The sequence below is a fragment of the Tachypleus tridentatus genome, chromosome 10, assembly GCF_004210375.1.
Source record: "Tachypleus tridentatus isolate NWPU-2018 chromosome 10, ASM421037v1, whole genome shotgun sequence".
NCBI classification, from domain to species: domain Eukaryota; kingdom Metazoa; phylum Arthropoda; class Merostomata; order Xiphosura; family Limulidae; genus Tachypleus; species Tachypleus tridentatus.
In genome coordinates this window covers 169879818-169903674 of record NC_134834.1, presented here as the reverse complement: position 1 = coordinate 169903674, position 23857 = coordinate 169879818, and the positions used below count along the sequence as shown (strand labels likewise).

Sequence of the window (23857 nt, the reverse complement as noted above, 5' to 3'; positions counted from 1 at the left end):
TCTAACTTTTATAACACATCCACAGCAAAAAGTGCAGAGTACGTTCAGTGTCACATCGTGGAATCAAACCTTTGAGCATCTCTTCTTTGTAAAAAACGTCAGCAGGGGCTGTTTAAATGCAAAAACCCCTTCTGAATTTATATTTAAAGTTATACACACCACAAAATGTATATCGATAATAGTAGAATGGAAGAAATATAATTTGATCAATTTCAGTTATTCTGACCCTCAAGTAGCATAGAAGTCAAATTTATAAACCAGTTTTTATACGTTTGTTTGTTGCTAAGAATTTATAAACAAATTAACATTTTTCTTTGAAAAAATATTGTTGGACGTCAATTTGATAGCCCGGTATGTCCGAGTGGTTAGGTTTGGTTTGTAATTGTGTGCAAAGCTACACGAGGACTATCTGCGATATCGTCCCTAATCTTGCAGCGTAAGACAAGAGGGAAGGCAGCTAGTTATTACCATCCACCGCCATCTCTTGGGCTACTCTTTTATCAAAGAATAGTGGGATTGACCGTTGCATTATAACGCTCCCAGAGCTGAAAGAGCGAGCATGTTTGGTGTGACGGGGATTTGAACCCGCGACACTCGGATTGCGAGGTGGGTGTCTTAACCACCTGGCCATGCTGGCCCTAGGTTATAGAACGCTCTACTCCTAATCTGGGGGTTACGAGCTCAAATCCCCGTCACACTAAACATGCTTACCCTTGCAGCCGTGTGGGTGTAATAATGCGATGGTCAATCCCACTGTTCCTTTACAACAACAAAAAAACATTTCACGAGTTGGAAATGAGTGATGATGACATCAGTTTGACCTATTGGCCAAATAAAACACTCACGACAAAAATTCTCGAAACTAAGTAAATCATGGAATTATTAAAAATTAAAACTTATACTGATAGTTTATGTGGATTTATTATATTGAATTCAAAATGAGATAGAGTAACATTAGAATTTATAACTATTATATAGGGATTAGATACCTGTCTTTCCTGTGATTTTAGACTCAAAAAACTCATTTTTGCTTTTATTTTTAAGAATTAACTAAAATAAATAGTATAAAACTATTTTGAAAGTTTTATGACGTAAAATGTAGACAGGAATAATTAGTTTCTTGTATTTTAATGCTTTTTAAAGTTATTTCCTTCTGCACTATTTGAATACAGATTGAGTAATTAAAAAATTGTATAAAATTTTATGCATGTATTTCATTCTTTGTTAAGCATGTAGCTGTTAATAAAGAAGTGGCAGCTCCTTCTATTTTTGACTTTTTTTTTCAACGTTACTTTAAACAGTCACATATAAGACATAAGCATTTCATTTTTTTTCAATTTAACGGAATCGTTTGCACATGTATGATTTCTTAGATTAAGTCATAGTTGGCCTTAATTTGATGCTGTTGACCAGAAAGAAAACAGCCAGTCAGTGGGTCCACTGTCACTAAGAAAAGAGCCAGTCTGTGAGTCCACTGTCACTAAGAAAACAGCCAGTCTGTGAGTCCACTGTCACTAAGAAAACAGCCAGTCTGTGAGTCCACTATCACTAAGCTATTGCCAGATTCTAGCGCCAAGTAACGATATTAACGATTTATAATGTGTTTGGGTGAAATTTTAAAGAATGTTTAGCGGTGCTACATCTCTATCTCCAGATTCTATGATTCGCAACACAACAGGCCTCGCATGGTCAGAGAATTAGGGCGCTTGGTTCGCAATCCAAGGGTCGCGAGTTAGAATCCCTGTCTCACCAAACGTGTTTACCCTTTTAACTGTGAGAGAATTATAATGTGACACTCAATTCTACTATTTGTTTGAAAACGAGTAGCCCAAATGTTAAAGTAAGGACAGTTAGCGCAGATAACTCTCTTATAGCTTTGAACGAAATTCGAAAATAAATCCAACTCAACTCCAAAAATCGGACTTTTTTGTTCGAGAAATACTTGGCATGAATTATGTAATAAAATAAATAACTTCCAAGATAAAAGTCTGAAACAATTCAATTCCAGGTTTTTAAAGTTACTGAATGTAATGAAAAGGCCTTTTCAGTTTTAATGGGCCTAGCATCGTGTGACTTGTAGGGCTATCGACTTGTAACCTACGATCATTGTAGCCCAAGAGTTATCGATGAGTAGTGTTTCCTTTTATCTAATTCATAACTTGTATATTAGAGAAGACTAGTACAGAGAGTTCTCGAGAAGTTTTGCGAGAAATTCAACAAATAAATAAACCATCTTGACTATAACTATCGAGATGTAAACCGTTTGACATAAATCTTAGATTACATTGCTCACAAAGGCATTAAAAGTAAAGATTCTAGTAGCGTAAAAGTGCACTGTTTTACATTCTCTGTAAAACAGTGGAAATATTTATCACACTTACAATATTTTAAAAACATACAAAAATAGCTGTTAATTACTTATCCTTAGAAGTGTGAAAAATGGCATTTACATTAAAAGCTCTAGTTCACAGCGCTATATCTTGTTGATTATATACAAAGTTTTCTTTTACAAGTATAAAATTATTGTATTATGGGTTGTATATAAAATTAAAAGAAAATCTCTTATTTCACATTATTTTATGTTTAATTAGTTTATATTCCTGTGTCTAAAGAACATACTCATAGATGTTTTATCCATTTTTAGTGTTAGTTATCCTATACTTTCGAAGCAATATTTCAAAAAATTAATTACTTGGAATTTCAGTAACGTGACCTAAAATAAATTCCAGTAGATTAGGTCAATATATATATATATATCAGCCAGAAATCACGTGATTTCGAATATCTCATATCACACACGTTTTCTCGTCCTGTCAAAAGTACCGCAAGTCATCAGTTACTTCACGATAAGAAACTTACACGAACTTTTATGAGTTATCGGGTAAGTTGTCTATTTCAATCTTTTGTGATGAAAAGTCATTCATGTGTAGCTTTAACGCACCAAACCAAACTTCGTTCCGATGTCGTTTTTTGTTGGTGAGGCAAACGACGCTAATGCTTGAATTCTGTAATAAAAGCGAACATTTCGAAACCCTTGATGCCTTTAAATACAGAATATTTTTGTCACAATGAAATCTAGATCCTGTAAAATTATTTACGATACAAGTTAAGAAATATGGTAAATGGTCTCACCGTTTTGCTAAAGCTGAAAACACAGCATGAAAATCTTTTTCTTTTAAAGTAGAAAACAAAAATGGAAGGTAGTTTCCTCAGTTAAGTGTTTGTAATGTTTTATAACAATTAACTTTTCTTATTATGCAACAGAATACAAGTTAAATTAAATTCAGTTTATATCGAATTTGTCATGTATGCAAATAGAGGGTATGTAACAGAAGTTTTGAGACCTTTTATTTCCATGTTTTACTTTTATTACAACTCGAAATATTAAATCTTCAATTTACATTACCGATAGATAGAGCTTACATAGGAGGAGGGCTACACTGAACTTTATTTTGACACCAGTTAAGCTTCTCCACGTCTTGAATGTCATGGACCGGATGGCGTTAAGAATGGACGAAACTAGAATGACGAGCAACCAAACACTTTTGAATTAGACCTTTCCCGAGCTCTGTCGCCACGGTCTTGTTCTAAGTTCCTAAGTACACATGCCATGCATCGAAAATCGATGCTCGCTTGTTTTTGGTCTCTGATCGCAAAACCACCCAGGCTAAGACATGTTATGTTGACTTTGCTCGTTGGATTTCCAGAAAATGAAAGCTGTTTAATGAAGAAAGGCGATGTTCGATATGCTATACACATTCTTTGCTAGAGCTCCATGAAAGGGAATAATACCTTACTGTGCTACGAAAAAAAGCTGTCTAAAAATATAACCTTGCGTGATATCGATCAGATAGAGCGAGTTCTCCCTAAAATTTTTTTTAAAACAAAGCATTTAATACGCAACAAAACTCAATCTTAGTAATAAGACGCTTCCTCTTTTTTCTGCTATAAAAATAATAATAGACAAAAAAAAACAGCTTTGAGCAAAACGTATTGTTGTCTTTTATTCAGAGCTATGTTGTCTTCATCTAAAGAATGTTTTGAAATTTTGCGTTTGTTCATATGAGTATTTGTGGCCCGGCATGGCCAGGTGTTTAAGGCACTGAACTCGTAATCTGAGGGTCGCGGGTTCGAATCGCCGTCGCACTAATCATGCTCTCCCTTTCAACCGAGGGGGCGTTATAATGTATCGGTCAGTCCCACTATTCGTTGGTAAAAGAGTAGCCCAAGAATTGGCAGTGGGTGATGACTAGCTGCCGTCCCTCTAGTCTTACACTGCTAAATAAAAGATAGCTAGCGCAGATAGTCCTCGTGTAGCTTTACGCGAAATTCAAAAACAAACAAATAAACGTATGAGTATTTATAGGACTTATAATAAAATGGCACGTTAATAAATAAAATCAGATAACTGAGGAAATATGTCAACTAAATGTTTTCATAGTGCATAATACTTAAATTGAGAAATTAATAAACTGTCAACAAAACCAACTGAACATTAGCTCTGATTCACACTTAATAAAAACACTAAACACTGTTTTCATGTTCCTGTGAATAATTTTGAGTGAGGGTGTGTTTTCTTATAGCAAAGCCACAGCGGACTATCTGCTGGTCCCACCGCGGGGAATCGAACCGCTTATTTTGCATTGTAAATCCATAGACATACCGCTTACTAGCAGGAGACATAATTTGGAGAGTTAAGTTTACATTTCTGTTTTATTCTACGAAATCGTGTCGAATAATTTACATTAATGTTTCTTTTTTTTAATAAACCTAAACTACAAAAATATTTTCCCTTGACCTATGTTTCTTATCAATAGAGATAATAGAGTTGTAGTAAACAGGAATTATGCAAACGTTGCAATCGTTATCACTGTCGTTAGCCTATACGATCAACTAATTCCAATTGTTAATTAACTACTAGTTTTTAATTAATAGGCACAAGTTACTTTTAATTTATATTTTACGTTTTACCTTGTTCAGAGAATTCCGAATGAAAGCTAATTCTGTGACAGAATTTGATCTTGGGTCTTTCTGATAAAAATACGAGTGTGTTATTTACTCGTCTGAATCAGATTAGCAGCCGAAAACTCATATAAATCTAGTTAATAATTAATTAATGTCCAGTAATCAAAAATTATCTAATTAATAACCATAATTAGATGATCGTATAGGTTACTAACCGTAGCAATAACTGATACCCAACCGCCACAACCTTACAGTAACCATCAACAACTCCAAACACGTATCATGATACCGTTGTTTATCCGTTTCAGAAAGCTATTCATAGGGTCATATATTCAAAACTTTAAGCCTTAGCATAAATGTATTATGTTAATAATTATGTAAACGCCTCTACAAGAACATGCTGTTTAACTTTCTTTTTGTCTATAGTAACAGAAGAAAACAATGTTTATTAAGAATAGCTCTGACGCACCAACAATGATTGAAACCTGTTTTGTAACAGCCGTGAAATACTGCCCGGCAAGTAAGTTGGACAGGTTTTTCCATAAGAAGAGAGAAAATATATTGTAGTTTCCTTGAGTGAGATACGTCATTCTAGCTGGCAGACACTAATACAATAACTCCACCTGCACAAATTACCCTCAGAGGAAATAAAAACATTATCTTTTATCTGATGAAAGTAAAGTCATTAATTCACCTGTCAACTTTTTTAATGTATCTGTCAGTTATATAGACTAATCATATGCAAGATGAAGCATCGTTACATACTCTGAGTTAGTTTGTAATTACTATATCGATTAAAGTTATTTATTTAAAAAGAAAACAACACATTATAACTTCCCTGCACAATGAGACCACTTATCTTTCGATTATTATCAGTGTGCGTTTGATAAATAATCCAACGAGAAACCGGTGTTAAACTTTGTCACAAAATTGCTGAGAAACGTAGAGGAAGTCACATAAACACCTGAGATCCGGCTACAAAGAGACGACAGATCCTTGTATGATTACGTTAATAGTTTGAAGTTATTGACATATCATACAATATAAGTCAATATTAGCAGCAGCTTCAGAACTTAGCCCTAAAATAATTCAAGTCCTCTTCTTGACATGTATTATGGATCGATAACGACCATTATGAATAGTGAAGACATTGATGTTAATCATACAGAATGGTGTTCTAAACTTGAACTAAGTTACTTTCTCCAGAAGAAGGCCATAGGCCGCATGGAGGGTTCACTTGTTTTAACCACATGCACTACTATACAGTAGTGAGTTGTATGTCAGAAAAACAGTAGACATTAAAATGTTTTCACATAAGAGACGTTTAACGTTACAATTTGTACTGTCTTGACATCAACAGAACGTGCGCATGCAGTGTATCAGGAAAATAATTATGCACTTTGTAGGCTAAAATACAGGATAAGTTACGAGTAGAAAAGCAAGAAACCAAAATCTTTGGGTATTCTAAATTTTTGTTTTATTTACTCTTGTAATGAAATACACTCGGGAACCGTATTGAAGTACATCTACCGTATTTTAAAGCTTTACGCTGATATTTATTTGCACTCGCATGCAACAAAACCTAAGAAACGAGATTACTTATGACTCCACCTGAAGGATGGATAGCATTTACTGTAACATATGTTTCTAGTTACAATCTTTGTCCACTGAAACATTGGAGGGTGCAAAATTATTACGAGTGACACCGCTAATTGCAATTTAATGCATTACAATTAGCAGTATCAATCGTAATAATCTTTAAACATTTATACGTAATATGAAATGTTTCTGCTACTTGTTGTGTTAACTCATGACAATTGGATAACGTAGCAGATTAAATAAAACAAACAGTAAAAAGTTGTTCCTTATAATCTATAATAACATCAAAATACAATTACAACAGAAAGTGTTCGTACACCTGCGTCCCGAGTAGTTGTTTGCTCATAACATAAAAAATATCGTGGTTAGGCTAATAGAAGCAAACTATATTATAAATATTATAATAACACACATCTACACATTTTTTTATGTAAATTAAACGATAAATAAACTGTTTATAAACAAATAACCAAAAATAGGAGGAGGAAAAATGTTCGTACAGAACGTGTGAAAAAACTGATATTCCCTTACAAATTTTCTTTAGTTTGGTGAATAAACTGCATTATACCATTCCAGAACTAGACACTGGGTTCATAATTATTGGAATTTAGCCAGCAAAAAAATTTACTTCTGGCAATTTAGCGCCGTCTCCGTCATTATCTGCTTGGTCATCATGGCGAACAGGAAGCAACTGTCCAGTGATTTAAAAAAAAAAAAAACGAATTATTGTAAAATACAAGTCTCGTGTGTCTCTTTCCGGTATTGCTACACAACTTAATGTACCGAAATCTACTGTTCAAAGCATAATTGCCAAGTTTAAACTTATAGGACCAACTGCTAACCTCCCTCGTTCCGGACGCCCCACCAAAATTCCAGAGAAATCCAAAAAGAAGGTTCTCAGAGAGGTTAGTAGGAACCGTTGTTTAACACGTAATGACGTACAGAAACTGGTAAGGGAAACTGGGGTTGAATAAGCACTTCTGCAGTTACGAACGTGTTACGCTCTTCTGGGTTCAAAGCATGCCGTCCTCATAGAAATCCATATTTAAAGCCTGTTCATTTAAAAGCACGATTGAGGTATGCAAGAAAGCATGTAGATAATCCATTTACTTATTGGAAGAGTATTCTTTGGTCAGACGAGACTAAAATCGAGCTTATCGGCCACAATGATGTTCGCTATATTTTCCGTAAGAAGGGGGAACGAAATATTCCAAAAAACACCGTCCCTACAGTTAAACACGGAGGTGGCTTGATCATGCTATGGGGTTTCTTCAGCTCTTCTTGTGTAGGCAGCCTTCACCGCGTCAACGGAATCATGAAAAAAGAAGAGTACGTTGATATATTAGGCACTTATCTAGAATGATGCTTGGAACTTGCGTCTTGGACGTCGTTGGATATTCCAGCACGACTATGACCCTAAGCACACATCGAAATATGTGCAACCCTGGTTGCAGAGGAACCATATAAGTCTTCTGGAGTAGCCATTGCAGTCACCCGATTTCAACCAAATTGAAAACGTTTGGCATAAGTTGAAGACCAGGGTTCATCAATCGTCATTCGAAAAACTTGCAAGAGTTGGAGGACTATTGTAAAGAAGAATGGAAGAAAATACCAGTCGAGTATTGTCAAACGATCGTGGAAGGCTGTGAGGAGAGATTGTACCAAGTAAGTCACCTGAAAGCTACACAACTGACCATTAACATAGACGCCCCTTTCTGCCCCTCCTATGTTTAGTTATTTGTTTATAAACAGTTTAATTTTCGTTTAATTTACATAAAAATTTAATCATACATATCATATAAAAAAAAATTTAAATGTATCATATACTGTACTTTCATTATCCTAATCGTGATACTTTTTAAGTTATAAGAAAAAACTACTTACGACGCACAGGTACGAACACTTTCTGTCGTATTGTACACTTAACCTCTTGTAGCAACAGAGAATCATTTTCGAGACATGTTTCTAATTATACGTAGCCTACACCACGTGTTTTTATAGCCTTTAGGTAATCAATAAAACGTTTTGGAGATTATTAGCTAAGCTTAGGAAGTAAAAAAAAATGTAAATTATTGTTTCATACTCATTATACAAAACAGACAGATTTATTTTGATTTTTCAAGTACATCAATACAATGATAATAAAATCCAAAAAGGTAATCTCTCACGTGGTACTCATGTGTAATGTTAAATGGCAAAACATATAAAACATAGAAACATTATATCAAAATGCTCTGAAGTGAGTTTGAAATTAAATAAGAAAATTAAGATTGCAAGAAACTGAAAAAGTTTCGAGATTTAGAAGTTTTCATGTTCTTAATTTTAGTAAAGTGACTTGGAAGGTTTATTTACTCTAAAACTCGGCGCGAATTTCATAAAAATAACAAAATCGAGCTCCTACCAAGATAACGGTTTTTACATCATTGTGAACGCACTGAAATAAATGTAACATTTGTTTCTCTACATGTTTGTTTGCTGAATTTCACGATAATTCGTTAACGGCTCGCCGGTTAACCTGCATGAAAATAAACCCATCGCCGACAGCACAGACAAAAGGCCTCACAATGGGTTCCAGAATGTCGTATCTATATCGTCGTGAGTTGAGAGCACCCCTGTCGAATATGAGTAAGTCCGTGTGGCCACCCAAGCATATGACTGCCCAGACTATTACAGAACCTTCTCCATAAACGTCGACTTGCACAATGTTATAGGCGGAAAATCACTCTCGTCAGCGTCTCCACACTCTCGCACGTCCATCATCACGAGACACACTGAACCTGCTCTCGTCTGCCCACAGCACGGTGGTAAATTGACGAAGTTCTTAGTCCAGGTGCTGATGAAGAAACTCCAATCTGGCTGTACGGTGTTACGCTGTCAGAATAACGCCTCTTGCAAGCCATCTGGCCCTTGGGCATCCTTTGTGTAAACGATTGCGAATTGTTTGGGTCGACACACGGGTTCCAGTAGAATGCTGTAGGTCATTTCGGAGTGACCGAGCCGTAGTTAACCTGTCTCGCAGAGTGGTAGTCACCACGTAGCGGTCCTCTCTGGCTGTTGTGCAGCAATGACAGCCTTGATCTGGTCTCCTGTCATAAGAGTTCGTCTCCTGGTAGCGTTTACAAAGACGATTGATGACGCTTGGTGACACACCGACGCGCTGTGCCACTCTCCTTTGGGTCTGGCCATCCTCCAGCATCTGGACTGCCCTGACCACCTCCTTCTTTGTCAGATGGCGCCTAACTGCTTGGGTACACAAGATGAAGATACACACTGACAAAACGAGCCACAAAAGATCTATGTTTGTGTTTGTTTCGAGAACTAATGAAGAATGCATAGTTTTACGTAACAGCCTTATGTAAGAGTACCTTGAGCTGTATTCTCCTTGAATGAGGTGATTTTTGTTTGAGTTGCTTCAAATTTCACTCGCAAGCTTAGAAAACACACTTGTAGAAAAACGGATATGTTTTATATACATAAATTTAGTTATGACAAAAATATACTTTTCCTTTAATTTTTTTAAGCTGTATATTAACTGCTTTAAGCCTTTACTGTATTAATTGAAAGCTGCAATTTTAATTAAATATTACGAATTTTAACATTTATATTTTAAGACTTCAACGGATTTCTTTGAAAATACATCATGTATAATAAAACAAAATATTTTGCAATCACCAAAGTTCTATATCATTATACATGAATATGCTGATTAAAAAAAAAAAAAGACAGACGAATATCTAATCACTACACAATGTACGTTCAAGAACAATGTCAGCACAATTTTATACGACGGATCTCTCATGGAAGTTCATTACTGTAAGATTTATTTATAAAAAAAAAGTCTTTTTTACGTATCTTCTTTTTAAATGATGTCGGATCTTCATGAAGTTTTTCAATTTTTCAGTCCAATCGCAGTTGTGTTTCTAGCTGAATAAAACATTACAAAGGAACAGCAAAGAGACTTCTTACTTATTAAGCCTAAAGACTCCCAGAAATATAGCCGTAGGTTTTATACAAGTACCGTTTTTCTAGTATATGATATTATACTGCCTAGAAACTACACAACAGAAGACCGAGCCAAAGTAGAACTTTGAGTTGTATTTTTTTTCTAAACTATATAGGCTTTTATCAAATACGTGCTGTGTATTGTTTGTCTCATTAACATTTAATTTTATATACTGTTTGCACTCATTGATATTATTCTCTATAGAGATCAAATACCGCTTTTACTAGAAAAATAAATATACACTCTGCGTCATTGTTCTTCCTAGTCTCTTGGCCTAAACTCGATAGAAAATACTTCAAACTTTCCCAAAGATTCTATGATATGATTAAAAACATTGGTATGCTGTTACTAGTTTAAAAGAGCTCAGTTCGGAGCTAAATACGTCTTAGAAGAATTCTTCTTTTATAATATTCACCCAGTGGCACTGCAGTTTGTGATAGGCAAAGCACAGATATCCCGTCATGTATCTTTGTGCTTAACTTCAAACAACCAATTTTTTTTTTTTAAGAGATAATATGCAGCAACAAAAATGATTACTGAAAGCAGTCTTTACATTGAAAATTTCATTACCACTGTTGGATATTATTTGTGTTTCAGTATTTTTGCAAAGAGGTTGAGTATGTTATATTAAAACTATTTTGGACCTTCAATTCATAGCTGTACTTGACGTCATAACTCCCTATAATATTCTATTTAACGACCGTGCATCTTGAAAATAGACCTGCAACGATTTGGTGGTGTTTTTTTTTAATTTTGCGCAAAGCTAGACGAATGTTATCTGCGTTAGCCTTCCTTAATTTAGCAGTGTAAGACTAGATAAAAGGCAGTTAATTAAGACCATCCACGTCAACTCTTGGCTTACTCTTTTCACCAACGAATAATGAGATTGACCGTCACGCTACACCGCCCAAACGCTGAAAGGGCGAGCATGTTTGGTGTGACGGGGATTCGATTGCGAGCCTAGTGCTCAGCCAAACTGCAAAAAAATGTAAAAATATTGCTCTGATACATGTCATTCCACCGGCCATATTGGCTGTGGTTGTCATATGAATTGCTGATTTACATATTCAGAATCATTTCAATATAATGTACTCTATTTTGTATACCATTTAAAGATCAAGCACCTCCATTTTAGGTAAAAATAAACATTTTAGAGAAGAGAATATGCTTTTCTCGACCCTTTTCTCGCAATATTTAATCAGATGTAGTCAGTAGGTATTATAATAGAATCTTGAATCCAAGTTTCTGTGGTTCTCATCTTGTTATTAACAAAAGAAACTGTGTTCTGAACTTTAGGGTAACGGGTGTGTTACTAAGGTGATATTAAAACCCGACTACATTTTCCTTGAGTTGGGGCTAGCTGCTTTCTCTCTCGTGACCGATCTTATTACTTCAGAATTAGGGACTGCTAGCGAAAGTGGCTCTCGAGTAGCTTTGCGCAAAATCACCAAACAAACCAAATTAATAAAAGCAATATTATTTCAGTCTCATCAAACTTGATATTTGAAATTCTTTGCAGTAAGTCGAAACTGACTAAATGTTAAATTAAGTTCTTTAAATATCGTATTAGGTACGTGGATCATATACAAAAAGAGACGCAAAAATAATCATAAATTAGGTGCATACAACGAGTACAAACAAAATAAACATATTTAATGAAGGACAATGAAAGATTCAACAAAGTTGGGTACACTTAAAGTTTTTTAATCATAAAAGTTAAACTTATTAGATGGAAACGGATTAAAAGAAACTGAATATAAAATATGTTGATTTTTTTCTTTTTTCTCTCAATGATATCGTATCTTAATATATCTAAATACAAAAAGGCCTATTTTAAATTATTTTTTATTACTTTTAAATTCGTGGTTAAATTTACTGAACAAATATTTATCTTGTAATATTGCATCTTATTTTATCAGCGAACTATTTTAATTTGATCATTTACCTTCCACGAAACTAGCTGTATCATAGCGAGTAGTAACATATTTTAAAACTGTATAGCATTAACGTTTTCAACAGATTTTAAAATTCTCATTGTATTGTATATTTATTAAAATAAGTTAGAAAATCGAATTGTTATTACGTTGGAACTTTTGCTGTTTTTATAAACAGAATACAGTTATCAAAACACCTGTAACACTAAAAATTAGGCTACAATTTCAACGTTATAATTCTCACTGGAACCTCGTTAACAGAAACGTTTTTTTTATATATTCCATTATTTTATTGACTATATTTATGGCCCTTTTACCCTGAGGGTCGCGGGTTCGAATTCCTGTCACACCAAACATGCTCGCCCTTTCAGTCGTGAGGGCGTTATAATGTGGCGGTAAATCCACTTTTCGTTGGTTAAAGAGTAGTCAAAAAGTTAGCGGTGGATAGTGATGACTAGCTGCCTTCCATTTAGTCATACACTGCTAAATTAGCAGATAGCCTTCGTGTAGCTTTGCGCGAAATTCAAAAACAAACAAGACTATATTTAATGATAAAAAGATTCTCCACTTCTATGAAGAGATGGCATCTGAAACATAGGAAGTATATTCATCAACCAAAGATGGAATGGTTAACTTATGATTGGTAGCGAAATAGTTATTCCATTTCTGTAGAGTAATGGCAGCAAAAACGAAAGAAAAATTGTCACTAGCCAAAGATAAAATGGGTAATTTATACTTAGTGGCAAAAGATGTCTTATCATAAGTAGTTTAAAACCAGGATGGTTCGAGCTGAAATATATTTGTAATGCTTATATTTACATATATTATTGAATTTCAGACATTTACCAAAAGAGACATCTGCACCAAGAAAAATGTCTTCATCGAAATATTTAAGTATTATTCAAGTTACCAGTTAACCTTATAATTCATACACTAAATAACTTGTAGATCCAAGATTTTACTGACCACGTGGTTCGTAATAAGATGTGTAGCGCAAGAAATAAGTAGTTTATAGAAAATATTGCCAATGCTGTAATTAATAGAACTTATTACTGCAGTAATAATTTTTGTATCTTACAGATAAAACAAATGAATTTAATATAATTTTATCAATTCTTTACACTGAATGTTCTACCGAGAAAATATGTAACAAATTTTAATAGGGTAAAAATGGTTAATTTTAGGTTAATTAAAGGGTTAATTGGTAAAAGTAATCATGAGCTGAATCTGAAAGTCTAATGCTGAATGTCAGTCGTTTCAATAATACCAAAAGATTAACTTAAATACGAGTGAATAAGTGTTTTTAGGCTGTTATCCATCTTCCTATTAAAGTTCTAATACAATAATTTTTTTGAATAATTAACGTCGTTGCGTGTGTTGCATAACTAGCAAGAGTACTCGGAATATTACTGATAGATACCTGAAACCCTCTTCTGTAATTGCGTTATATGTATAAATATATCCCAATCACGGTTATTATTGAACAAGATATACATTTTGAATATCATGGAAAAAATAAGGATGATAACAGTTTGGTAAAATCAATAAATCCGATAAGTTTACTTTTTGACAAATCTGGAGTGACCGAGCAACTAATGAATTTTACACTTAATAGTCTGAAAATAGGAAAAAACCTAATAAAAATGTATTTATTGAATACACACTGAGCAAAAGTAAAAAAAGTAATAAAAAAAAATGTATTTATCTTTTGAATACACACTTATATTTAGCAAACTGAACCGTAAAATAAAATAAAATAGCAGAAATACCAAATGATTAAGTGTCTAAATTTTGGTTTTGAGAACTAGCTACCTTGATTGCTCTTAATGAAGTAATGGACTCGAGTGAAAGCAGCTCATCAACAACACGATTCGCTAATTCTTCCACAACTCCAATCGAATAGTGGAATTTGACCATCACTCACGTGAAATATCCACGTTCCCAAAGTGCAAAGCGTGGTTGATTTATGGCACATACCGATGTTTAAATGAGGAAGACAAACTTGTTTAAAATCTGGAGATGCGTTGATTTTTTATGGAAGTTTAATCACAACAATTTTACCCAAAATATAATTTATGTTTAACAACATGTTTCTTGAATGTTTCCAAACGTTTTCTAAAGGAAAGTTAGGGGAAAATTCAAAATTTAGTTCTGTTTTTTGCAACTTTAAAATTATCTGTGGAACTACTTTTTTACTATAACACTATTTTACTAGTCATTAGAGTTTTGCTACCAAGTAGCTTAACTTCCAGATGTACAAAAATAAATTAAATTAAAAAATAACTGCACATATTATACAGACAGTACAAATAACTAAAAACTGAAAAATCTTATTTACCTACATTTGTGAAAATAGTTGTCATCTATGTCCGGAAAAAACATCAGTGAAATTAAAACCTAAATTTTTCATCCATTAAAAATAATTGCATGCAAAACAGTGATATTTAACTTTCATATTGAGAAAAAAATCTTCGATTGGATCCTGTATTGGTTCGAAATGTTTACTGATAAAATTTATACATCCAGTGAATAATAGTTATTTAATTGCAGCGTTATAAAAGTTATGAGTGTTTCAAATTATTTTTCAAGACAGAAACCAATTTCCATGGTGCGGGTTCCCCGCTAGTACAACGGTAAGTTTACGGATTTACAATGCTGAAAATAAGGGCTCGATTCTCTTCGATGGACTCAGGAGATAGCCCGACGTGGTTTGGCTATAAAAAAAAACACACACACAACACCCATGGTGTGGTTAATGTAAACGTTCTTGATGCTCTAAAGAATACCTTACTAGTTTTCAAATAAACTGTCTTCGAGTTCAATATTTTGCTTATGGGACAGAATTAGTTATAGATCTGTTTCTATGGTTACTTGGCCAATAATATTAGGTTGAGGAATAATTCGTGAGCGTTTTTAAATAATTTCATTCAAGCATTACATGCAAGACTATACAATACTTCAATGCATGAACACATTACACCCAAAACATTTATTATGATACTTTATTTCATGTAATACCTAGGTATATAGTATGCATTGTTTTAAATGAAATTGCAAGAAATTAAATGCGAAAAGCAGATGGTGTCGAAAATGCTCGATTTTGTCCACTTGACATTCCATTTAATGAGCTGCAATTGAAAGCAAAAATTAAAGTCATATGAAAATCAAACACACCATCTATTAGAGCAAAAAATTATCTACCAAATGACATGAAATATTTTGCAAAAGCGTTTCATTTATGAATATATTTTTTAAACTTGAAAAAACGCTCACGAATTATTCCTCAACCCAATATAAAATAAGACACGTGATCAATTATTCATACAGAATTCTCATTGTAATACCAGATAATCTGGCAAGAAATGACGTCATCGCTAAGAAAACAAAACTGTTTTTTACTGAAAATCTACTAAACATACTTCGTATTCTATGACCGTTGCAAGTGTAGACGTTTGCAATAAAAATGGTATTGAGAAATATATATATCACAAAGCGATTTCATAAATCATGTTGAGTTTAAATATTTAATTATTTTATTCCAGTCAACATGATATGTGAAACATTTTGCCAGCAGATTTCGAATGTTAAAAATATATATTTCGTCTGTATGAAGCTAGTTAAGATTTTCTAAGTAATTTTTCGAATCATGTGTCGTTCGTGAAGCTTTCGGTGTATTCAAAACAGTTCTTGTCTAGTCACAAAAACTATTTATGTGTAACATGCAAATATTACATTTGAAAAGCACATGCATTTGCAGAATGTCTTTTATTTTATTTTTTTCTTTCATACACCAAGTGGTGTAGCGATATGTCTGCGGACTCACACCGCTAAAATCCTGCTTTCGATACTCGTAATGTTGATTATATAGGTTAGTGGTTAATTCTGAATAATCAGAAAGCTCTTCATATATATCTATATAAACTTTCCTTTTTTATGAATTAAGAGTGGTTTTTAGATCGCAGTGACAAAACTGAAATGTTTACAGGCAAGTTAAACAGTAAAAACTTGTAATTTTGGTTCACCCTTTTATGGTCATATACCTTACTTCACTATTTCTCTGTCTGTTCAAAATAAAACTTTTTTCAAACCTAGAAACATTATATACGTGCATTAAGCATTTACACAGTATAATATATTTCAGTTTTTGTTGCGTTTTATTTTGAATGGTGAATACAGATATTCTGTATGTTTTTTATGTATAAAATATTAGTCTCTCACCTATTTTATTTTGTTTACATTGTTCATTCAAATACAAAACTGAGAATCGAAAAAAATTAAGGCTCTACTAAAGCTCTATAGAGGGACAAAATAAGTGGCGGATTTAAGATTGTGAGAGCCCAGGGGCCAATAATTTTTGTGGGTCCTACATCCCAGGTAATTTTACATAGAACAAAATTATGAATGGGTCCTCGGACTGAGCCCCCTCTAGCCCTTACGTAAATACGTCACTAAACAAAATATCGATGTACTGGAAATATATCAATTTCAAAATTTAAATCTTTGACAATTCACATCGATATTTAAAATAATTTTATTACTTACAAGTTATATGTGACTGATAAATCTCTATATATTCCCGGTGACTTAACAGGATTAATCCGCAAACACCAGTTGGAATTCTTTCCAGGAGTGGAGGATGATGCGGAAGAAACTGGAGATAAACAGAACACAACATTCGTATAAACGCAAGTTGATGGCGCTAGTAGTGTTGTAGGTTTTAGAGTTACAGCGTTCTTCTATTCGACTGCAGAGCTCTCTAGTGGTAGATACAATATATCCCTGATTACGACTCCGGCACGTAAACTCACAAACCACTAGCGAGGTATTTAAATTTTAATGAAGATTGTTTGTCTTTAAAGTTGAAAATCCATTTCAACCAAGACATTATTTTAAAGATATCATTTAACTGAACTTGTGGATATAGTTGTCTGATCGCTTTTCTAGTTTTCTTCTTACCGACGTATGAAATAGTGCGAAAATAGGATATGATTAAAGTAAGTGTCTTCTTCGGAACTTCTAACATGACTACACGTATATTTAATATTTCAGTTTTGTAATGTATTATTCTATTTAGAAACAACATAAAACAATTTCTTCTAAGCAATTGTTTCATGTTCTCAATATTGCTTTAATCAAATTTTGATATCCTGACAGTTCAAGAAAACTGCGTATAAAAATTATAAACATTCAATGAATGTGGCTTTCAAAATCTGAGTAAAGTCCGGTAAAAAAAGAAAGGCTTATGATACACTTTAAGTTCATCCTGATTATTTAATACATAAGCATCTCCAAAGTTTATAATCAATTCCATTGTCAACAGTAAACTTTATATTTGGGTGTTCATCATTTAAAAACTGGTGAAATTCGCCAAACGACTCAACATTGTTAAGAGTCATCAACATATATCCTACAATTCAAATGCTTAGAACTTCCAGGATAGAACTCTAACCAAACATTTTCAAAGAAGCACAGGAAATGGCTAGAACGATGCAGCTGTAGCTACTACATTTATATGTTCATATATCTTACTGTGAAACATAATTGTAATCGTTTCATAGAAGTGTCTGAAAAACATTTGTAGCTATTACATGTATAATTTCATTCTCAGCAAACACAAGATTAAAAACCATCAATCATTTCATCAACAGCTGTATTTGTAAACAATGACTTGATTTCATAACTGGCACAATGAACGTCATTGTTAAATTCTGTTTTAAGCTATTGAAAAATTAAAACGCATTCCTAACAGGATATTCATTCTATAAAACCTATTTCATGAACAGAGACCAAAAGTTTTGCCGGTTATTAATTATAAAGTTCTTACACTAGACATAATTGGTTTAAATATACATTCCTGTTTATGAACCTTAAGAACCCGTACAAAACCCTAAACTGTATGACATTCAATCTGGTTTATTTTTTGGCACATTTCTTTCGTTATTTGGCTGATTATTTTGGAACTTTAAAAGGTTTCTCATGAGTTTGGTTTTCCTTTTTGCTATGGTAGCACTTCTAATTTCTATAAATTTATCCAATTTATTGGTCTAATCTGTATTACTTAAGATCATAACACACATTACATTTAAAAATATTTGAATAACTAAACCAGATAAACATTTTAAAGCTTTTATAGCCTGTGTTCAAGCCTTGCTTAAGTCACTGTTCCTTATTCTATATCTTACATCTTTCAATATGCTGAAGATACAATCAGGACTTGAGATCTAGCCTGTTCAAAAATTGTTCACTTATTTCTTTTTTCTATATAACACTTATATAATTGCCGTAAAATAGTTTAAACACCTAGAAAATAATACCGTAACTATTTTAAAAGATAATATAAAACTGTAACCTTTGAGTAAGTTTCTTTTCTCATTATCAGACAAGTGGTAGTCTGATAATTTATTAATAACACCATCCCATCCCAGTGTTCTACGAATACGTACTCACATCTATACTTTATAAGGAATTGAATTTACCTAACTACTTATCTCTAGACTTAGTTAAAGCTTTATTGGGTTGAGGAATAATTCGTGAGCGTTTTTTCAAGTTAAAAAATATATTCATAAATGAAACGCTTTTGCAAAATATTTCATGTCATTTGGTAGATAATTTTTTGCTCTAATGGATGGTGTGTTTGATTTTCATATGTCTTTAATTTTTGCTTTCATTTTCAGCTCATTAAATGAAATGTCAAGTGGACAAAATCGAGCATTTTCGACACCATCTGCTTTTCGCATTTAATTTCGTGCAATTTCGTTTAAAACAATGCATACTATATACCTAGGTATTACATGAAATAAAGTATCATAATAAATGTTTTGGGTGTAATGTGTTCATGCATTGAAGTATTGTATAGTCTTGCTTGTAATGCTTGAATGAAGTTATTTAAAAACGCTCACGAATTATTCCTCAACCTAATATTATTATGTTGTGTCTATCTCCAGATCTTACGTGTTATTCTCCATTCCCGAAAAGAAGTATACCTTATAATACTAGAATCTCATTAAGAATGTCATTAAACTAAGAAAACCGGTTCTTAACCAGAAGATGAGCGCACTGCTCTTACGTCCACACTTGTGAAAATTTTAAGAAAAGAAGAACGCGAGTTTTAATTGTTGAATACGAGGTAAATAGAGTAGGAGTAACAAAAATAATTAATGGGAAAAGGGTGTTGTACACTCTCAGTCCGCCATTACTTATGTTAAATGGTACATTTATCCAGAGTGTAAATCGTTAATGTTAGTATTGAAATAACAAAGCATGCTGTATAAATTAAAATGCGCATCCATAAGAGGGAATAAACGATACTAATAAACAGGAAATTAAAACTAGGTTGAAGTTTGTAACCTCATCTGCTAATCTGTAAAAATCCAAAATTTTTAAACCACTGAGTTTGTTTTCGTAGAAGAAATAAGCATTGCTTTTAATAAAACGAAAGATTTAAGCATGCACACTATAACTTATACAAGTAGTGAATACCTCATTGAAATTGAAATGAACTGTAAATGACACAAACTTGGTACAAACTTTAAATAATGCAATAAACTGATACAACCTGTAAATAATGCAATAAACTGATACAACCTGTAAATAATGCAATAAATTGATACAAACTGTAAATAATGCAATAAACTGATACAACCTGTAAATAATGCAATAAACTGATACAACCTGTAAATAATACAATAAACTGATACAACCTGTAAATAATGCAATAAACTGATACAACCTGTAAATAATGCAATAAACTGATACAACCTGTAAATAATGCAATAAACTGATACAAACTGTAAATAATACAATAAATTGATACAAAATGTAGATAATACAATGAAGTAATACAAACTGTAGATAATACAATGAAGTAATACAGACTGTAGATAATACAATGAAGTAATACAAACTGTAGATAATACAATAAATTGATACAAACTGTAGATAATACAATAAATTGATACAAACTGTAGATAATACAATGAAGTAATACAAACTGTAGATAATACAATGAAGTAATACAAACTGTAGATAATACAATGAAGTAATACAAACTGTAGATAATACAATGAAGTAATACAAAGCGTAGAAAATAAAATAAGACAAGTTGTAAATAAAACGAAAATTTGAGATAAACTGTAGGTAACAAAATAAATTAATACGAACTGTATATAACACAATAAAGTGATACAAAACGTGGATAATACACTAAAATAGTGATACAAAGAAAATAATATGCCAATTATGTTTCAAATTGTGGATATCATACTAACTTTTATACATTGTGTGAATAAAATACTAAAGATCATAAAATGATATATACTAGGCTAAAATTGACATTTTATTATAACATATTATTATATTATTATTATATGTGTATTATATGTAAATAGCACATAACACATTAAAGCTGACACATACAGTGGAAACAAAACACTTAAATTGACAAAACTCACAATAATGGAAAGTATCACATTCACACCAAACAGTAGAACTATGCATAAAGCTAAAGCAAGCAATGGATAAATAGAGCACGTGAACACGCTGAGGAATAAAAAGAGTTAAAAGCTAATCAGTCAGGGTTTTACTTTTTATTTAAGACACATGTAATAATATTCCGAGTTCCTCTATAATAGTCTATATCACTTAGGTTTATTTTGAGGCTAGAGTTGTCAACTTATATCAATTTACTTGCATTATGAATTTTTATACTAAATTATCAATAAACAATTAATACACCAGTATTAGTTAGACAGATGGTTGATATACATAACTGCCTAACTTAACTATCTTTAAAAAAACTACCCAGTGACAAAGAGGTAACTCTGCAGACACGTAGATATAGAAACTTGGTTTTGATATTCATGCTAGACGTAGCACAGGTAGCCCATTGTACAGCTTTGTACTTAACAACAAATAAATTGTCATAAATATATTATATTATATTACAATATATTAAAAAAATGAAAAGCAAATGGCGTTCGTAACATACATTTTTTAAAGTATTGTAATAAAAAATGTTAATATTGTTTTTCGTCAATTTAAGATTTTCTAATTAATGTTTCAAAGTATTTTGAGAATACAACATTCAAGCTAGATTATTTTGCTAGATTTTGGAATTCACCCAAAGTTATTGATGCCAGGTTGAGCTTTCTTTGTTTCCTGGCATGACCATGCGGTTAGGACTCTCGACATATAATCTGAGGGTTGCGGGTTCTAATCCCCGTCCCACTAATCATGTTAACCCTTTCAGCCTCCTTTGCCAAATCTGAAATGCTATATCGTTTTGTCTAATTATTCTAACATATATTTTTCTAACACGTAACCACCGTATTTTTTAAACTCTCCTAAAAACGTATTGCTCGGATATGTCGATATATCATGAAAAGCTGTTTGAAGATGTCCTTATTTTAAAATGTGTCCGAACACTCAAGGCTCTGAATCTTCCAGTATGATAAATGATGAGAAATTACGCTAATTGTTTGTATTTTTTAGTAATGGATTCACTTATAATCTACAAGAAACTATTTAATGATGTTAAAACATGCAAAGTTTCTTTACTTTTCTGTTCACATTATTTTCAAGGAATATGGTAACTAAATTCAGGATATGTCTTATGTTTCCTCTAGTCATATCAGACCTATTTATGTTCAAAATTGTTGAAGTTAAAACTGAGGGAATAAAAATAAATTATTTCAGAGTCAATCTGAACTTTGAAACGAGATGGAGTATACTTTAAATACACCACTACAAGTGGAGTATACTTTAAGTACACTGCCAAGAACTGTAATGAACAACAACACACTTACTAAACACAGAACAAAACGGAAACCTCGAGACTGCCTAGACTTGAATCCATAAACCACTCAGCATAGTTTTGACCGCGAGGCGTTAGCTTTCATGATACTTTAGATGACATAAAGAACAATAGAAAATCACTGTATATGGTAATTAATACAACTACTTTAGACGTTGTTTGCTGGGTAGTGTAGGGATGACACTAGCTTGGAGAAGGCTTTGAATGTGGTAGTGGCGTCTCAAATTTGAAAAGTAGTTAGTAATTCCGTAGCATGGGCGTGCTTTAACTGATTTGGGTTCCACCCATTGATCAAGCCATTAGAGACACATGAATACTTAGTGTATTGTAAAATTATGAGCAATGTATACAGTATTAAAATAATATGGAAAATGGTCGTACCAGCTCCAAAAAAATGATGCTTTATTCCACACAGCACATTTTATTTAGAAGTGCTATTTATTGGCTGAATAATTATGTTTACTCTCTAATAAGATGAAGTTAGTTTCCCGTATTAAAACACACATCATTCAAGTTCTGAAAGTGAGACGCTGTGCCGCTTATTATATTAAAGTGTGAATGATACAAATGCTTTCCTGTTTCTGGACTATACTTTATACTAATTTATATTATTATGTAGCGATTCTTGGATTAACATAATGCAAAATAACAATAAGTTGGAATAAGAGCATTTAATAAGCAAAATGTTACTAAAATTACTTGATAATTATGCTGGGAGAAACTAAGTTACTGTAAGAAAGTATTACCTAAGTGCTTTTATCTCAGAAACAACTTTTCCCAGTTTTATTGATTTTAAAGTATGTTACAACAACCAACTTCAGCTAATTACTCTTAGCGATGGTGAAAACATTTGCCATTATACGCTGGGGATGCTTACTATTATAGCTTGTATGTTCCTATGTGCTTATTGTAATTGAGAAATAAAGTTTTCGTAATATCAAACTTGAAGACAAGCTATACATGTGTAAAGAAAGATATTAGGTCCACTTATGGCATTTGCCAGTGGACCATAAAACAACCATAAAAACGAAACATTAAATCAGTCTGTTTAATTTTCCTGTCTCTATCGTATTCTAGGTTGTCGTAAGATTTCGAAATGGCCTTAAACAATCATCTTTTGTTTAATTGACATTAAACACCTGGATACGTTTTCTAAGGACTTTACTCGTATGTACATTAATCTATTTCGCCAGTGATATAAACGTGGAATAAGCTCTTACACTTCTATATGTTTGTCACAGTATCAGCTATTATGAACATTAACTTATCTTTTTGAATTTTTGCTGAAATTTGACTGAACATAGGGATTGCCCCTATAAACCTTGCTGTCAATGTCACGTGTGAAATTGATTTTTTGTTTTACACAAAATCAAGAATAAGATAATGAAGTTGTAATAACAAAGATTAGTTTGCTTGTTTGTTGGTAAGCGCAAATTTATAAAGTAGACTATATGCACCGTGCTCATTGCAGAATCGAGCTTCGATTATTTTCTAGCATTGTAACACCTCAAGATTACCGCTGAACTGTCGTGTGAGAAGAAAAGC

General features: G+C 32.7%; 1 protein-coding gene across 3 annotated transcripts in view; it reads right to left on the bottom strand.

Moving 5' to 3' along the window:
• Nucleotides 1–23857, bottom strand: part of LOC143230892 (dopamine D2-like receptor) — a 186167-nt gene that overhangs the window by 120248 nt on the left and 42062 nt on the right. The window contains exon 1 of one of the 3 annotated variants that reach the window (XM_076465183.1): nt 17044–17119. The exons of the other annotated variants lie outside the window; for them this stretch is intronic. The gene's annotated coding sequence lies outside the window, so the exon portion shown is untranslated. Of the gene's footprint in view, nt 1–17043; nt 17120–23857 lie in introns of those variants that run through there. 3 annotated transcript variants of the gene reach the window in all.